The following is a 12,875-nucleotide window of genomic DNA, read 5'->3' on the forward strand; positions in this document are numbered from 1 at the left end:
ATTGGTTCCTAAGAGGATCTCAGGAAAAGGAAGGCTATGCCTGTGGCCCTCATGGCCAACCGAGGCACACATCTCTGACACTGGATGTCACGAGTCTCTCCATACTCTACTAGGTGCACACATTCATCAAGTGACTTCACACCAGAGAACCCATCTCCGAGAAGTCCCAAGTGGTCACACTAGGCCTCCCCTCTCTTTTCACTCCAGGGAAGGAAGGATGGCTCTCTGTACCCTTTCCCTGAAATCTGACAGAAAGAATGCAAGCTTATTGGGATCTCACTTTTCCTAAGTCCCTTGGGCATTGCCACAAAGTTCCCCTGAGACATTTTTCCCTGAGCTCCAGCCTGGAGCAATCTGGAGGATCCCATGGCATGAACACAAAGCATTTCTCCATTCCTTGACCTTCCTGCTCCTCCCCAAGCAAACTCCTGTGTTTGAAGTTCATGTCTATATGAGCTCAGCAGAATAACAGTATCTGGAGCAACCAGTTCTTAGAAGGAGGGGAGGTGGCATTCAGAGTTGAGGTAACATGAATCTGGAGTGGCCACATGGGTCTAGGGAACTGCTAGATTCCACTAATTCCAGATGATGGTTTTAACTATCTAGAATGATGACCACCACACAATATTAAAAAATCAAAACAAACAAAAATAACAAAAACAAAACAGAAACAAACCTGTTATCCAATCCTTCCAGTTTTATCAAATGGCCCAGATTATTTTAAGCCTCTTCTTTAGTTTGAATGCAATTCAACTGACAAGTCTTTCTTTTCATGAAAACCATTGTGAGGGGAAGAACTCCCCACTCCCCTGACCCCTGTAAAAGCAGTGGAAGGAGCAGCTTCTTAGGGCTGCCATAACAACCACAAAACTGGGTGGCTTGACACAACAGAAATTTATTGTCTCATAGTTCTGGAGGCTAGAAGTCCAAATTCAAGGTATCTGCAGGGCTGTGCTCCCTTGGAATCCAGTAAGGAGTCCTTCCTTGCCTCTTCCAACTTCCAGTGGTTGCTGGCATTTCTTGGCATCCCGTGGTCTGCACCTGTACTGCTCCAATCTCTGCCTCTGCCCTCACGTGGTTATCCTCCTTCTGTGTGTGTCTCTGTGCTCAAACTCCCTCTACTATGAGGACACCAGTCACTGGACTAGTGTCTACTCTGATTCAGCATGACTCATCTGAACTTGATTGCAAAGACCCTATTTGCAAATAAGGTCTTCTTCCCAGGTATTGAGGCTTAGGATGTGAACATATTTTTTCAGGACAAAATTCAACCCACATCCGGAGAGTCAGGACAGATGCAGAGACCATTAATCTGACCCCACAAGACAAGTGGGGCTGGGCTGGTGCCTGGCATCTTGCCTATTCCAGCACAGTGTCCCATTCTAACACTCAATTTCTGTGCTTTGGTCCTGGTATTTCCAGGACCCGACACACTGAATCTTTCTGGCCAACCATATTTCTGTGCTACCCTGCCTGGTGCCACACACTGTACTCAGCACATAACAGACATACAAAAGATGATGAATGCATGACATCCGGCTAGTCTTGTTCTGGAGACAAGACCAAGGACCCTAGCCATAGTTGTCTCTGGGGAAATAAAGTCCCTTAATCAACACCACCCACCCTCACAAGGGGTAACGGAGGACCAACAAAACTGCAGACACACTTCAGCACTGCCTGCCTGGGTTTGGGGGGCCCTCTTTCTTGCTCCTACCATGATCCTGACAGATGTTCTATTATTGCCCCCCTGCGGGGGAGTTCTTATCTATTTTGTTTGGTCTTGCTCTTGTGGCCTTGAGACCATAGGAATTGACCCTCAGCACTCAGCCTGACCTCCCCCTCCTCCTGTCAATTTTGGTGGACACCCTGTCTGACCCAGATCTGACTAGTAAGGACCAGCCCCGCACTGGCTATTTGTCAGATACACAACACAAGCTTGTCCCAGCATCCTAGCTTACGTGTGTGGAAAACTTGGTCTATGCCAGACACGGTGCTAATGGTTTGCCATGGATCAGCTCATTAGATCCTCAGAGCAATCCCAAGAGGAAAGAGCAGTTCCCATCCCCATTGTACAGATAAAAAAACAGCCTTGGAGAGGCTGGATACCTGCCCCCAAGGTCACACACCTAGGAAGTGGTGCAATTGATTCCTTCTTGGCCTCTAACTGTGCAGCCAGTGGTCTCAGAGCACAATGCCACTTTCCCTGAGTGTGGGATACACAGTCCTGTTGGCATCACCATGATTTGGGGTGGTACACAAACACAGTGTTCATTTTATTCCTGGCATGAGAATCCTCTCCCATCTCTCTGGTCTTACCATAGAAAAAGTCTTGGTTTGATGCTGTGTGGCATTAGATTTAACACTTTTCTGATATTTGCTATTATCCTCTCCACCACCACCCCCTTCGCCACCATCACCCTCCCTGATTTCTTTAAAAAGGCCAGGCAAGTCTGTAACTCAGGAAATTTGATAAGCAACCATCAAGGAAAAAAAAATGATACTGCTCATCATCTTATTTATTTTTTATGGTGACTTTGAATTCATGCAACTGATACCATTTTTCCTTCCATGGTAACAATGAAAGGCTTTATTTTATAATGCATTTGTTTAAGCACATGTGATTCCACTTCTTAAAAATTGACAGTGTATGTGGTACACCAACATGGACCACTCAGAAGGTAGAACACAAAGAGACTCCAGAATGAAACACTGAGGCCTTGCGTGTTACCACCCCCCGAAACTGGGGACAGGGGTGGGGGGTGCGGATGTCCCAGCTGCCATACCAGCCAAGCTGGCACCTCCCACTTCGCTGCTCTTTAAGCACCTTCATGGCTTGTAATCATTTAGAATAGCTACAAGTTTGAGAAACATTAAGGAGTACGGACCCATTACCTACCACATTCTCCTCCAAATAGTCCCAAAGTTTTGAGAAAGTTAAGATTTAGTTCAGACCGAAGAAGTAAAAATCTGCCTGGCGATTCATCAAGCTGAGATAACACATACAGACAAAGCCAGCAGCAAAGTAATAGAAAATAATATTTCTCCCAAGGACACACTGCCCATTATAACCTTCTTTGAGTTAACCACGGCTTTCTCACATCCTGGAAATCCTTGATCTCTAAAATCAGAGACAGCCAGAAACTCAGCTTTGGAAATTATATGGGTAAGAATGAAACATGTCATTCTCGCCTGGGGGAGGATCTAAGTCACTCTGACACAGAGATGTGGCCCTGATTTCCAGCCCAAGAGCAGAGCTTCAGAGAAGGGGGTTCGGAAGACATTCACATTTATCTTAACTATGTTGTTTCCAAGGAAACAGGAGCCTGGACCAATTTACAGTCCAGAACTGACACTGACACCCTGATACCCATCTCTGCTTTGTTTTGAACTTTTATTTCCATTTTACCTAAACTTTACCCTTCCTAAACATCCTATAACCATTCTACCTTTTCCTGTGCTGGGTGAAATGCCCCATGGTTCTTTCACCGTGCAGACCACCCCCTCACATGGCAATGAGTCAATACCTCTTCATCAGGCCACAGAGGGTGGTATTAGGCTGATCTTAGATATCCCCACCTCTTTTTGTTTCTGTTTACCTTTTTAGATAACCAGCCAAGCAAATAAATCACAATTTGTCCCCTAGGGATATTACAGCAAAATGATAAAACTGAAATTTAACTCTTTTATAGAAACCACCTGATAATTTGACTCAAACTCCCTGGGCAACCATTACTGTTATGGTTCTTTTTTTGATGGTTGTGGTTTTGTTTTGTTTCAATCAGAAGTCCTGGCTTTGATCAATGTTGCGAGTAAACACACAGGTTTGAATTTGCACAAGCCTGCTTAGCTGTCCGTGCTCCATGTCTGTACTGGCTAAGTTCCTTGCCCATCATGAGGTAGCATCTGTGGTCAAAGCCCACAGGCTCTTACACAAATCATGTTGACTGGGGATCATCTGGATGAAAAGAAGCCCATGCCCCTTCCCAGTTACATGTGGGGTTCTTCAAGCAAAATCATGTGGCTCTTTTCAACAGGGGAGGGAAGTCTAGCCTGGGGAGGGATGGGGTGCAGGATCCAAACTCCTTCCACACAGAGCCATCTGTTCTCTTGTCTCTGCTTCCTGGCAAGCATCTGCCTGCTTTCTGCTCACTCTGAGCTCCTCTGCTCCTCCATAGCTGAGGTTCACACCTGATTTTGTAGCATGGTTGGCCACAGCGTGACTATTTTGGTCTCTCACAGCCTCAGAAATAAATCTCCAGGACAGGGGCACCTGCGTGGCTCAGTGGTTGAGTGGCTGCCTTCCGCTCAGGTCATGATTCCCTGGTCCTGGGATCAAGTCCCACATCGGGCTCCCCACAGGAAGCCTGCTTCTCCCTCTGCCTGTGTCTCTGCCTCTTTCTATGTTTCTCATGAATAAATAAATTTTTAAAAATAAATAAATAAATCCCCAGGACAGAAAATATAATCTGATTGGTTCCCCTCTCAAGCATGTATCTGCCTTGTGCTCATGAAAGCAGACAAAACCATGGGTGCCTGGTCCTCCCTTGTGCAAGGGCTGTGCATCAAGAGGGGTTCCAAAGAAGGAGGGGGCTTCATACATTTGCTCTGTATTAACCTTAATAACAGAAGGATTGAAGAGAGCCAAATTTCTTTTGCAACTTACATTTGTCTAACTCACATATCACAACTGTCTGACTACTGACCTCAGGAGGAAGTATCAACAGGTCAAGGGTATGGTTAGTCCAGCATGAGCTTCCATGATGGGCTCAGGAACATGACACCAGTGCTACCAACAGCTGTATGTATCTGATGAAAGAGAGAGAGAGAAAGGGATTGAAGGAGACAGAAGGAAAAGGCGAGGGGGGGAAGAGGAGAAAGGAGAGAGGAAGGGAGGCAGGAGGTCAGAGGGTCACTGCAACTTATTCTCCCATTAGAAAAACAACTTTCTACCACTGCCCTGGGTGTGAGTCAGCTCAAGAAAAAGTGTAGAAGTGTATAATTATAGTATTATTAATTCATGCTGAGCCTTTGAAAGGTTATTTTCCTGGAGGAACAGCTGAGTATCATGGAAAGGGCACCGGTTTTATCGTCAGGTGGCCCTGGACTCCACTGTGTGACTTTTTCAGCTGTGTGACTTGCACAAATTCCTCCCTCTTCCTGACCTCAGTTTTCTCTCTTGGGAACAATGGATAGCACCATCTTGCCCGAGGTTGAATTTGAAGGTTACATAAGGTAATGTGATTCACCCTCCCTCACGGAGTGACTAAGACCTCAGCTCCCAGTGGTTGTAACAACATCATCAATAGTCCCATCCCTTAAGCTTCTGTTTATAGGATCCTCATTTTGTCTTTAGTGGTTCATTCTCAGAGAAAATGTCTTAAGAGCCCAAGTTTCTCTTCTGAAATTAAGTCCTAGAGGTCAAAACATCTGAGACTTATCAATCTAGAAATCTAAAAATTTTTAGGGGTGCCTGGGTGGCTCAGTTAGTTAGGCATTTGCTTTTGGTTTAGGTCATGATTCCAGGGTCCTGGGATCGAGCCCCACCTCAAGCTCCTTGCTCAGCAAGGAGCCTGCTTCTTCCTCTGCCTCTGCCCCTCTCCCCTTCTCTGGCTAATGCTCTCCTTCACTATCTCTTTCTCTTTCTCAAATAAGTAAATAAAGCCTTTTAAAAAAAAATAAAAGTCTAAAAATGTTTTGAGATAAAAAAAAGCACTTGTTCAACCTCCATGTGTTTCACCACACCGTACATGGCACACTGTCCGTTGATAATGGCCTTGCTTATCCACATCTCCTCATCTTACTACTTGAGAGCACCCTCCAGACTTCCAATGGCCAGTATCTGCTTTGCCTGAAGTTATTCTGTGGCCAAAGCCTGTTTGCCAGCTCATGGGCAGAGCAAAAGTGTCAGGGACTAAACCTGCCCCCAACAGGCCTCAACCAGTGGCTGGTGGAAGTATGGTAACTCCCTAAGAGTACATTTTGCTCTGGCTCCTGGAATCACTCCATCAGAACTGGACAATGCCCTCTTTCTTGGTGTGATGGTTAACTTGAGGTATCAGCTTGGCTGGGCCAAAGGATGCCCAGACATTTAGTCAAACATTATTCTGGATGGGTCTGTAAGGATATTTCTAAATGAAAGTAGCATGTGAACTGGTATGGTAGACTGAGCAATGCAGACCACCCTCCCTGGTGTGGTGGGCCTTGCCCCCTTCACTGAAGGCCTGACTAGAACAAAAGTCTGACTAGAAAGAATTCTTCCTTTCTGCTTGACTGTCTTTGAGTTGGGACATCTTCTGCCTTCAGGTTCAGACTGGAATTTATGCCATCAGCTCTCCTGGGTCTCCAGCTAGCTGACTGCCAATCTTGGACTTCTCAGTCTCCCAAATCCATGTGAGCCAATTCCTTATAGTAAGTGTTTGTAATAATATAAGATATATGTTATATATATGTAATAATATATGTGTGTGTGTGTGTGTGTGTGTGTGTGTGTGTGTGTGTGTGTGTGTAAAACATATTGGTTCTATTTCTCTGGAGAGCTCTAATACATGAGGCTTCTCCTTTTTGCCTCATTTCCCCACTTCCCTATTAGGGGTTATTCCACCAACCAACCTAACTACTACCTTCAAATCCTTCTGTAAGCATCTGCTTCTGAAGGAATTCAGACTAAAACAAACCCAACTGCATTCCTGACCCTCTCTCTCTTGCTGTCTCCCTCTCATTGAGGCTGGAAACCCAGCGGTTGTTTTCCTGGCTTCCTGTGTAGTTACAGGAGGCTGGGTGACCCAATCCTGGCCAATGAGATATAAAAGTTAATCTTCTGGGGCTTCTGAAATGCTATTTTCCTTCTTGTTAAAAATGGAAACATGTGAAAAGAAAACTTATCTCTTCTATTCTTCTCCCTGCCTTAAATTCTGAGATGGTACCTGAAGTTTTATCACCATCTTACAACCAGAATGAATCCATAGCCCCTAAAGGCCTGTAATATTTGCCATCTCTAATAAGACAATTATTTCCTCTTGGACACTGTGATATAGTATTTTAAGATATTAACTCTCCCTTGCCCCATTCAAGCAAGTAGTGAGTTTTGCACATTGGCACCCAGGAGAGGTTTACGGCAGAGAAGAAAATAAATCACCTGAGAGTGTTTCTGGCTCATGTGTTCCAAAGACCTAAGGTCTATTGGAAAGAGGATTCTGTACATGGAACTGAGTGTCCTAAAAAGAGAGCCTCGACTTCACATGAGCAAAAAGAGATTCCCTGAAGTGGGGGAAGAAGAGCAGAAGCAGAGATTGCAGAGAAGTCTCTGAGGCAGAGGAGACCTATATCCCACTGCATGTCACACTCTGCTTGCCTACAATACTGTCACTGGCCAATGGAAAAACCCAAGAGATGAGTGGTTGCATGGCCCATCTGAGCTGCCTGGGCTGGACCACTGGTGTCTCTGTGAAGCTTCAGGGAGCTACAGAAGACTCCTAGACCAGAAGGACTGTGTGGGAAGGACGGGTTGCAGCCTCTGTGGGCTGGCAAGCCCAATACTCTGAGATTGAGTGATGAGTCCAAATTCCTTTATGGACAGAGACACGTTAAGAGTTTAGGGGTCAAGAGTTTGTCCACACCATCACTAGCCACTGCTCCATTGTGAACATTACTAACCAAACGAGGCCAATTCCTCTTTCATTCTTTCAAAAATGAGTTCCTACTCTTAATAGGCAGTGGAGACAAAAATCAAATAGGACACAGAGTGTGTTCCCAAAGAGCTAGCAGTGTGATAGGATAAACAGTCATGACCAACTTGTAGACTCATGAGCTGAGTTACACATCTTAGAACCTTTTCATCTATGGAATGAACAAACATGATTCCATCTATAGAATGGACAAACATGACTCCAGTTGGTTAAGCAACTTACCAAAGACCACACAGTCACTGTGGGTGGCATTAAGACTCAGATTCAGGTCTGACCGATTTCAGTGGACAGGTTCTTTGCAGTCTGCTCATCATCCTCAAATGCCTCCAGAGAGCCTAGCGGCATCTGAGGACCACCCTTTATACCCTGGTAGATTTTGTCAAGCAGAATCTGTTGTGTTTTGCTGTCCAATGTGAATGTTTCCCAAAGACAATTGCTACATCTGCTAAAGCTCTAGGTGACTTCCATGAAAACCAGTTCTATTCATCACACCTTAAGGGAAAACAGCAATCTCCTATATGCACACATTAATTAACACAGCAAAAATAAGCTCCAGTTAATTATAGAACCTTCCTACTTTAAAAAATGAGGAACAGGACAGCTGCCAAAGACGACTCAGCATCACAGAATAAAGTGAGAAAAGTGGGGGGAAGCATCACCTCTCTACACCGTGTCTTCACCTAAGAGATAACCCTCTGTTGAGAAAGAAAAGGTTTAGTGGCCAAAGCCTCCAAGTCCTTGGAACTGGCTACAGTCTCAGAAAGTCTCTCTCAGCTTCATCCACATTATTCCTCCCTTTAAGGAAAGGCCCTTTGCCACCAGAAAAGATGTGTGCGTTAATTATTCAGAAGGGCTTATATCAAAGAGGAAGGGAAAATTGCATGTCATTTTCCTAGCATTCAATATTTTTTCATTATTTATTACTAGCATCCGTCTATTTGGGGAAGAATGAGCCAATGCTTTTTAAAAATCCATGAAAGCTTTGACTCAAGAACTGGAGAGATATTGAGCAGTGTCTTCTCCAAGATCCAGAAAATATACACTTACCACTGACTCTCCTGAGACCTTTTCTTCTTATTATTCAAGCATGCCAAGGAAAAGTGTGTGTAAGCATGCTATATTCCTCAAACCACCTCAGTCTTGTGTTTACCCTTCTGTGTTTTTTTAATGAACGTGATACCAACTAAGAACCTCATCTTGATCTCTCTAGCTAATTCCTGCAGGTGTATAAACATGATCCGGCTTCTTCAAAGTAAAGTGTGTGTGGTCTGCTGACATCATCAGCAAGCACTGCCAGAGCAAATAACATTTTCCATTACAAGGAGAATGTGCAGCCTAGATATTTTAAAGGCAGCTTAGTATCATATCTTCCCTAAGAAAGAAACAGAGGGACACCTAGGTGGCTCACTGGTTGAGCCTCTGCCTTTGGCTCAAGATCCTGGGGTCTTGGAATCGAGTCTCACATCAGGCTCCCTGCTTCTCCCTCTGCCTATGTCTCTGCCTCTGTGTGTGTGTGTGTCTCTCATGAATAAATAAATAAAATCTTAAAAAAAATAAACAAATAATATTTGACCATTTGTCACTGCCCACATGAACAGAAGATTGTGTTTTAAAGAATCCAAGATAAGGAAAACCATGACTCTCCCTCTCTTAACAGATGACAGGATTCATAGACTCTGGAGATACAGGGGATTTTCATGGCTACCCATTCCAATAGCCCCCAAACCTAGGTGTGTAATCAATCCATTTCCTTTTGTTCTTCTTCTCATGCTCAATTTGTTGTGGGATCTTATTTCCAAGTATCTCTTGGATACAGTCTCTCTTTCCATTGCTAATACCACCTCTGCCACCCCCATGATCATGCCTATATTTGTTCAGCATCTTGTTGCTTAAATATTTTAGTTTGGATCAGGGATAAAAAAGAAATTATCATTTTAAGAGCAGCAGAAACCCTGGGAGCATGGGTTAGCAATAAAAAAACAGAAAAAGGGGTCCTGAAATGATTCACTTCTGGAATGAACTGGATGAGTTGTCAGAACAGTGGGATATAAGGGGCCACAGGAAGAAGGGGTCTTATAACAGGGAGGCTTACTATTTGAGTTTAAATTGTTGCCCTACTATGATATAAATTCATGCCCATTTCTCCAATCTTAAGTAAAACATGCTGTACATCCAAAGAGTTTTTGTGGCAACCAAGGAAAGTTGCTGTGTAAGCCAGAATAAAGGACAGGAGTCAGCAGAGGAAAGATGTCAACATTGACCTTGGCATGAAAGTCCCCAAGACCTGCAAGAAATGTGGGGCTTTCCTACAGTGTAAGCCAACCCATACCTACCTCTGAAGAGTCGGAGTGCTTCTTGCTAACATCTGAGCTGCATTAAGATTCCTGCAAGAGCCACCTACTCTTTTATATCTCTACTTCTTTTGTGCTACTCAGCTGGCTGCTCAGGAGCCTGAGGGAGCTCACATCAACACTGTGGGACCCTAAGTTCTTTATTTCCAATTTCCATCAGAAAGCGTCTGTCTTCTAAACCCATACTCTTCCAGGTACAGCATTAACTCTCAAAATGAAACTTTCTATCATCTCTCTTAGCCGAAAAGTGTCACCAAAATGTGAGCTCTCTCCAGGAAAACAAACAAACAAAAACCTATGTGGCAACTATAGGCTTGAACCTTCAAGAGAAAAAAAATAATGATTTATTGAGTATACACCATGTGCTATGCTATTGACTAAATATTTTACTTATATTCTCTTAATCTCCATAAGAGCCTTCCAAGTAAATATTATTCTTATCATTGTTCAAATAAGCAATGTGAGACTCACAGGAATTTGCTAATTCACCCCAAGTGGTGAGTAGCAGAGCCAGGTTTAGCTTGTCTGTGCTGGGGGCCTGTCTGTGTTCCCAACCAGGCCACCCTGATGGACTCACCCTTCACTAGGTTGGGACTAGGTTGAAGCAGCAAACTGCAAAGATGTTCCTGAAAACATCAAATCTTCCCAGAGAAGAGCATGTCCCTAACATCTGGGCTGCAAAAGACCATAGATGACATCAGCGAAGGACTGGGGAAAACTTCCAGCCCTTGCCAGAACATCTCTGACATTAGCAGTTCCATACTCAAGCTGTATATCAGAATCCCCCAAGACACTTTCCGAAATTGAAGTTTCTCAGGTCTCAATTAGCAGAACCTGCTAATGGAAATTGTTTTGCGATGGGGTGCAAAAGAGGCTCTATATTTTAAAAGGTTCCCAAATAATGTAGGGAGTTCTAGAAGTGGGGTTTAAGAAACACTGCAATTCTAGGCCACTCTTTGGGTCCAATCCATACCACCCTGGTGCTTCTAGCTTCCATCCAGTAACTGCTCTATTTTTAAGAGATGTTGGGGGAAGTGTGGACAATCTTAGCATTAACATATGTTCATCTAAGGCTCTATGGGTTTCTGTTTGATGCCTGTGGCCATAAGAAAGCAGAGAGACTTCTATCTCTCCATCTGTTTACTAACTCCCAGCAAGACTGTAATTAATGAGGGGCCCATCCTATTATGCTTAATACAAAAGTGATAAACAGCCACTGAGGCATGCCAAAACTTTGTTTAGGACAAGCACAAGCATGCCCTTAGCAGAAAAGGGTGGTTTAAACCACAAAAAATATCTGGTACATATCCCAAGCCCAGTCTGGTGAATTCAGGAAGCTCAGTGGGGAAAGAGAAGCTTAACATCAGCCATATTCTCCAAGTTTTGTTGGAGTAGATCAAAGAGAAGAGACAGGAATGGTTGCTGCCCAGATCCCAGGTTAAGTGAGACCAGCGCTAAATGAGCTAGTGCTAATTAAAGACAGTTACAGCCAGAAGCATTTAAAAACCTAACTCCTTGGAGGAAGGATCCCCAAAATGGCACCTAAGAGAGCCATATATTTAATGAAAGGCTCCTTTAAGAAGGTGTTATTTTGTCCTTCTCTGGGACAATCACCATACCTTTGGGATAGAAAATACTTACATAAAAGGCATTTTTATTATTTTTAAATCCTTCTTAAAGGATAATTGCCATACGACTTTTATTATACCTTATTTATAGACCTACCTAGTGCCATTAAATGTTTATTATTGGGAAAATGTTAACTTTTTTCCTATCTGCTATTACTTTTAAGAAAAATGTCATTGGCAAAGTGACATTCGTGGAATGTTTCCTAATAGCTGATGAACATCAGTTTTAAAATGTTTACCTAGACCAGTGTTTTTCAAACTTGGTGCATCGGAATCACATGGAGGACTTCCTCCAAAACACCTGGCTAGGCTCCATCACCTACTTTATTAGATTTAGGGTAGGGCCCAAGACTTTGTATTTCTAACAAGTTCCCAGATGATGCTAATGCTACAGGTCCTGGACCACACACTGAGAACCACTGATCAAGAGCATGAGCCCAACTTCCAAATGATCTGGGGTGAGATGCAGATTCTCACTCCCACCAAACTCCAGGAACAGAAGAGACCTTGTCTTCCCTCTTGTTTGCCAGGGGGCCATATTCCTTGTTTTCTCCACAATCCGGGTTTATATCTTTTTGCAGTAATTTATACATGTTAGTTATTTTGGCACACCGTCTGATCTTCAAAAGTGCCCCAGTTTAGATGACAGGTTCTACATGCACCCTAATATTTGTTCATATTTGCCTAATCTTAACCCATGGGAATTCAACATGCCAAAATGGAGGATGCTGTCTTGCAAAGAGAATTTGAGAATTTGAGATCTGAGAGCCAAGGATACTAAATATGGGATCACTTTAGCTGGGATTGCAACTTGCTGGAGAAGTCTTAGTTCTTGTCCTGCAATGCTTCCCCTGGCCCTAAACTTATTCTCCTTACTACAGTATCAATAGTGGTGTTTGCCTTCAGGGGAGCCTACCTTCCCCTTAGGGTAACCTTTGTATATCCTCTGCCCCCAACTCTCAGCTCTGATTTCAATTCAAAGGTGAAGTTCTTATTGCTATTATGGTTGTTGTTATTTGGGGTTGGAGAGGGGATTCTTGGAAGTTTCCCTTACTTTTTTTTTGTTTTTTACATTTTATTGTGAAAATTTCCAAACACTCTCCAACATAAAGAAAATGATATAATGAATACACCCACCAACCAGCTTCAACAATTACCAACTCATTCCAATTTTGTTTCATCTACACCTCACACAGTTTTCCCTTCATACA

The 12,875-nt window shown here is 43.5% G+C and overlaps 1 protein-coding gene across 5 annotated transcripts in view; it reads right to left on the reverse strand.

Moving 5' to 3' along the window:
* The window catches only part of SV2B (synaptic vesicle glycoprotein 2B), a 173,594-nt gene that overhangs the window by 127,290 nt on the left and 33,429 nt on the right, over positions 1-12,875 (reverse strand). The window contains exon 2 of one of the 5 annotated variants that reach the window (XM_038532754.1): positions 4,704-4,806. The exons of the other annotated variants lie outside the window; for them this stretch is intronic. The gene's annotated coding sequence lies outside the window, so the exon portion shown is untranslated. The remainder of the gene's footprint in view (positions 1-4,703; positions 4,807-12,875) is intronic. 5 annotated transcript variants of the gene reach the window in all.

This window comes from Canis lupus, chromosome 3, assembly GCF_011100685.1.
Source record: "Canis lupus familiaris isolate Mischka breed German Shepherd chromosome 3, alternate assembly UU_Cfam_GSD_1.0, whole genome shotgun sequence".
In the NCBI taxonomy this organism is placed as follows: Eukaryota; Metazoa; Chordata; class Mammalia; order Carnivora; family Canidae; genus Canis; species Canis lupus.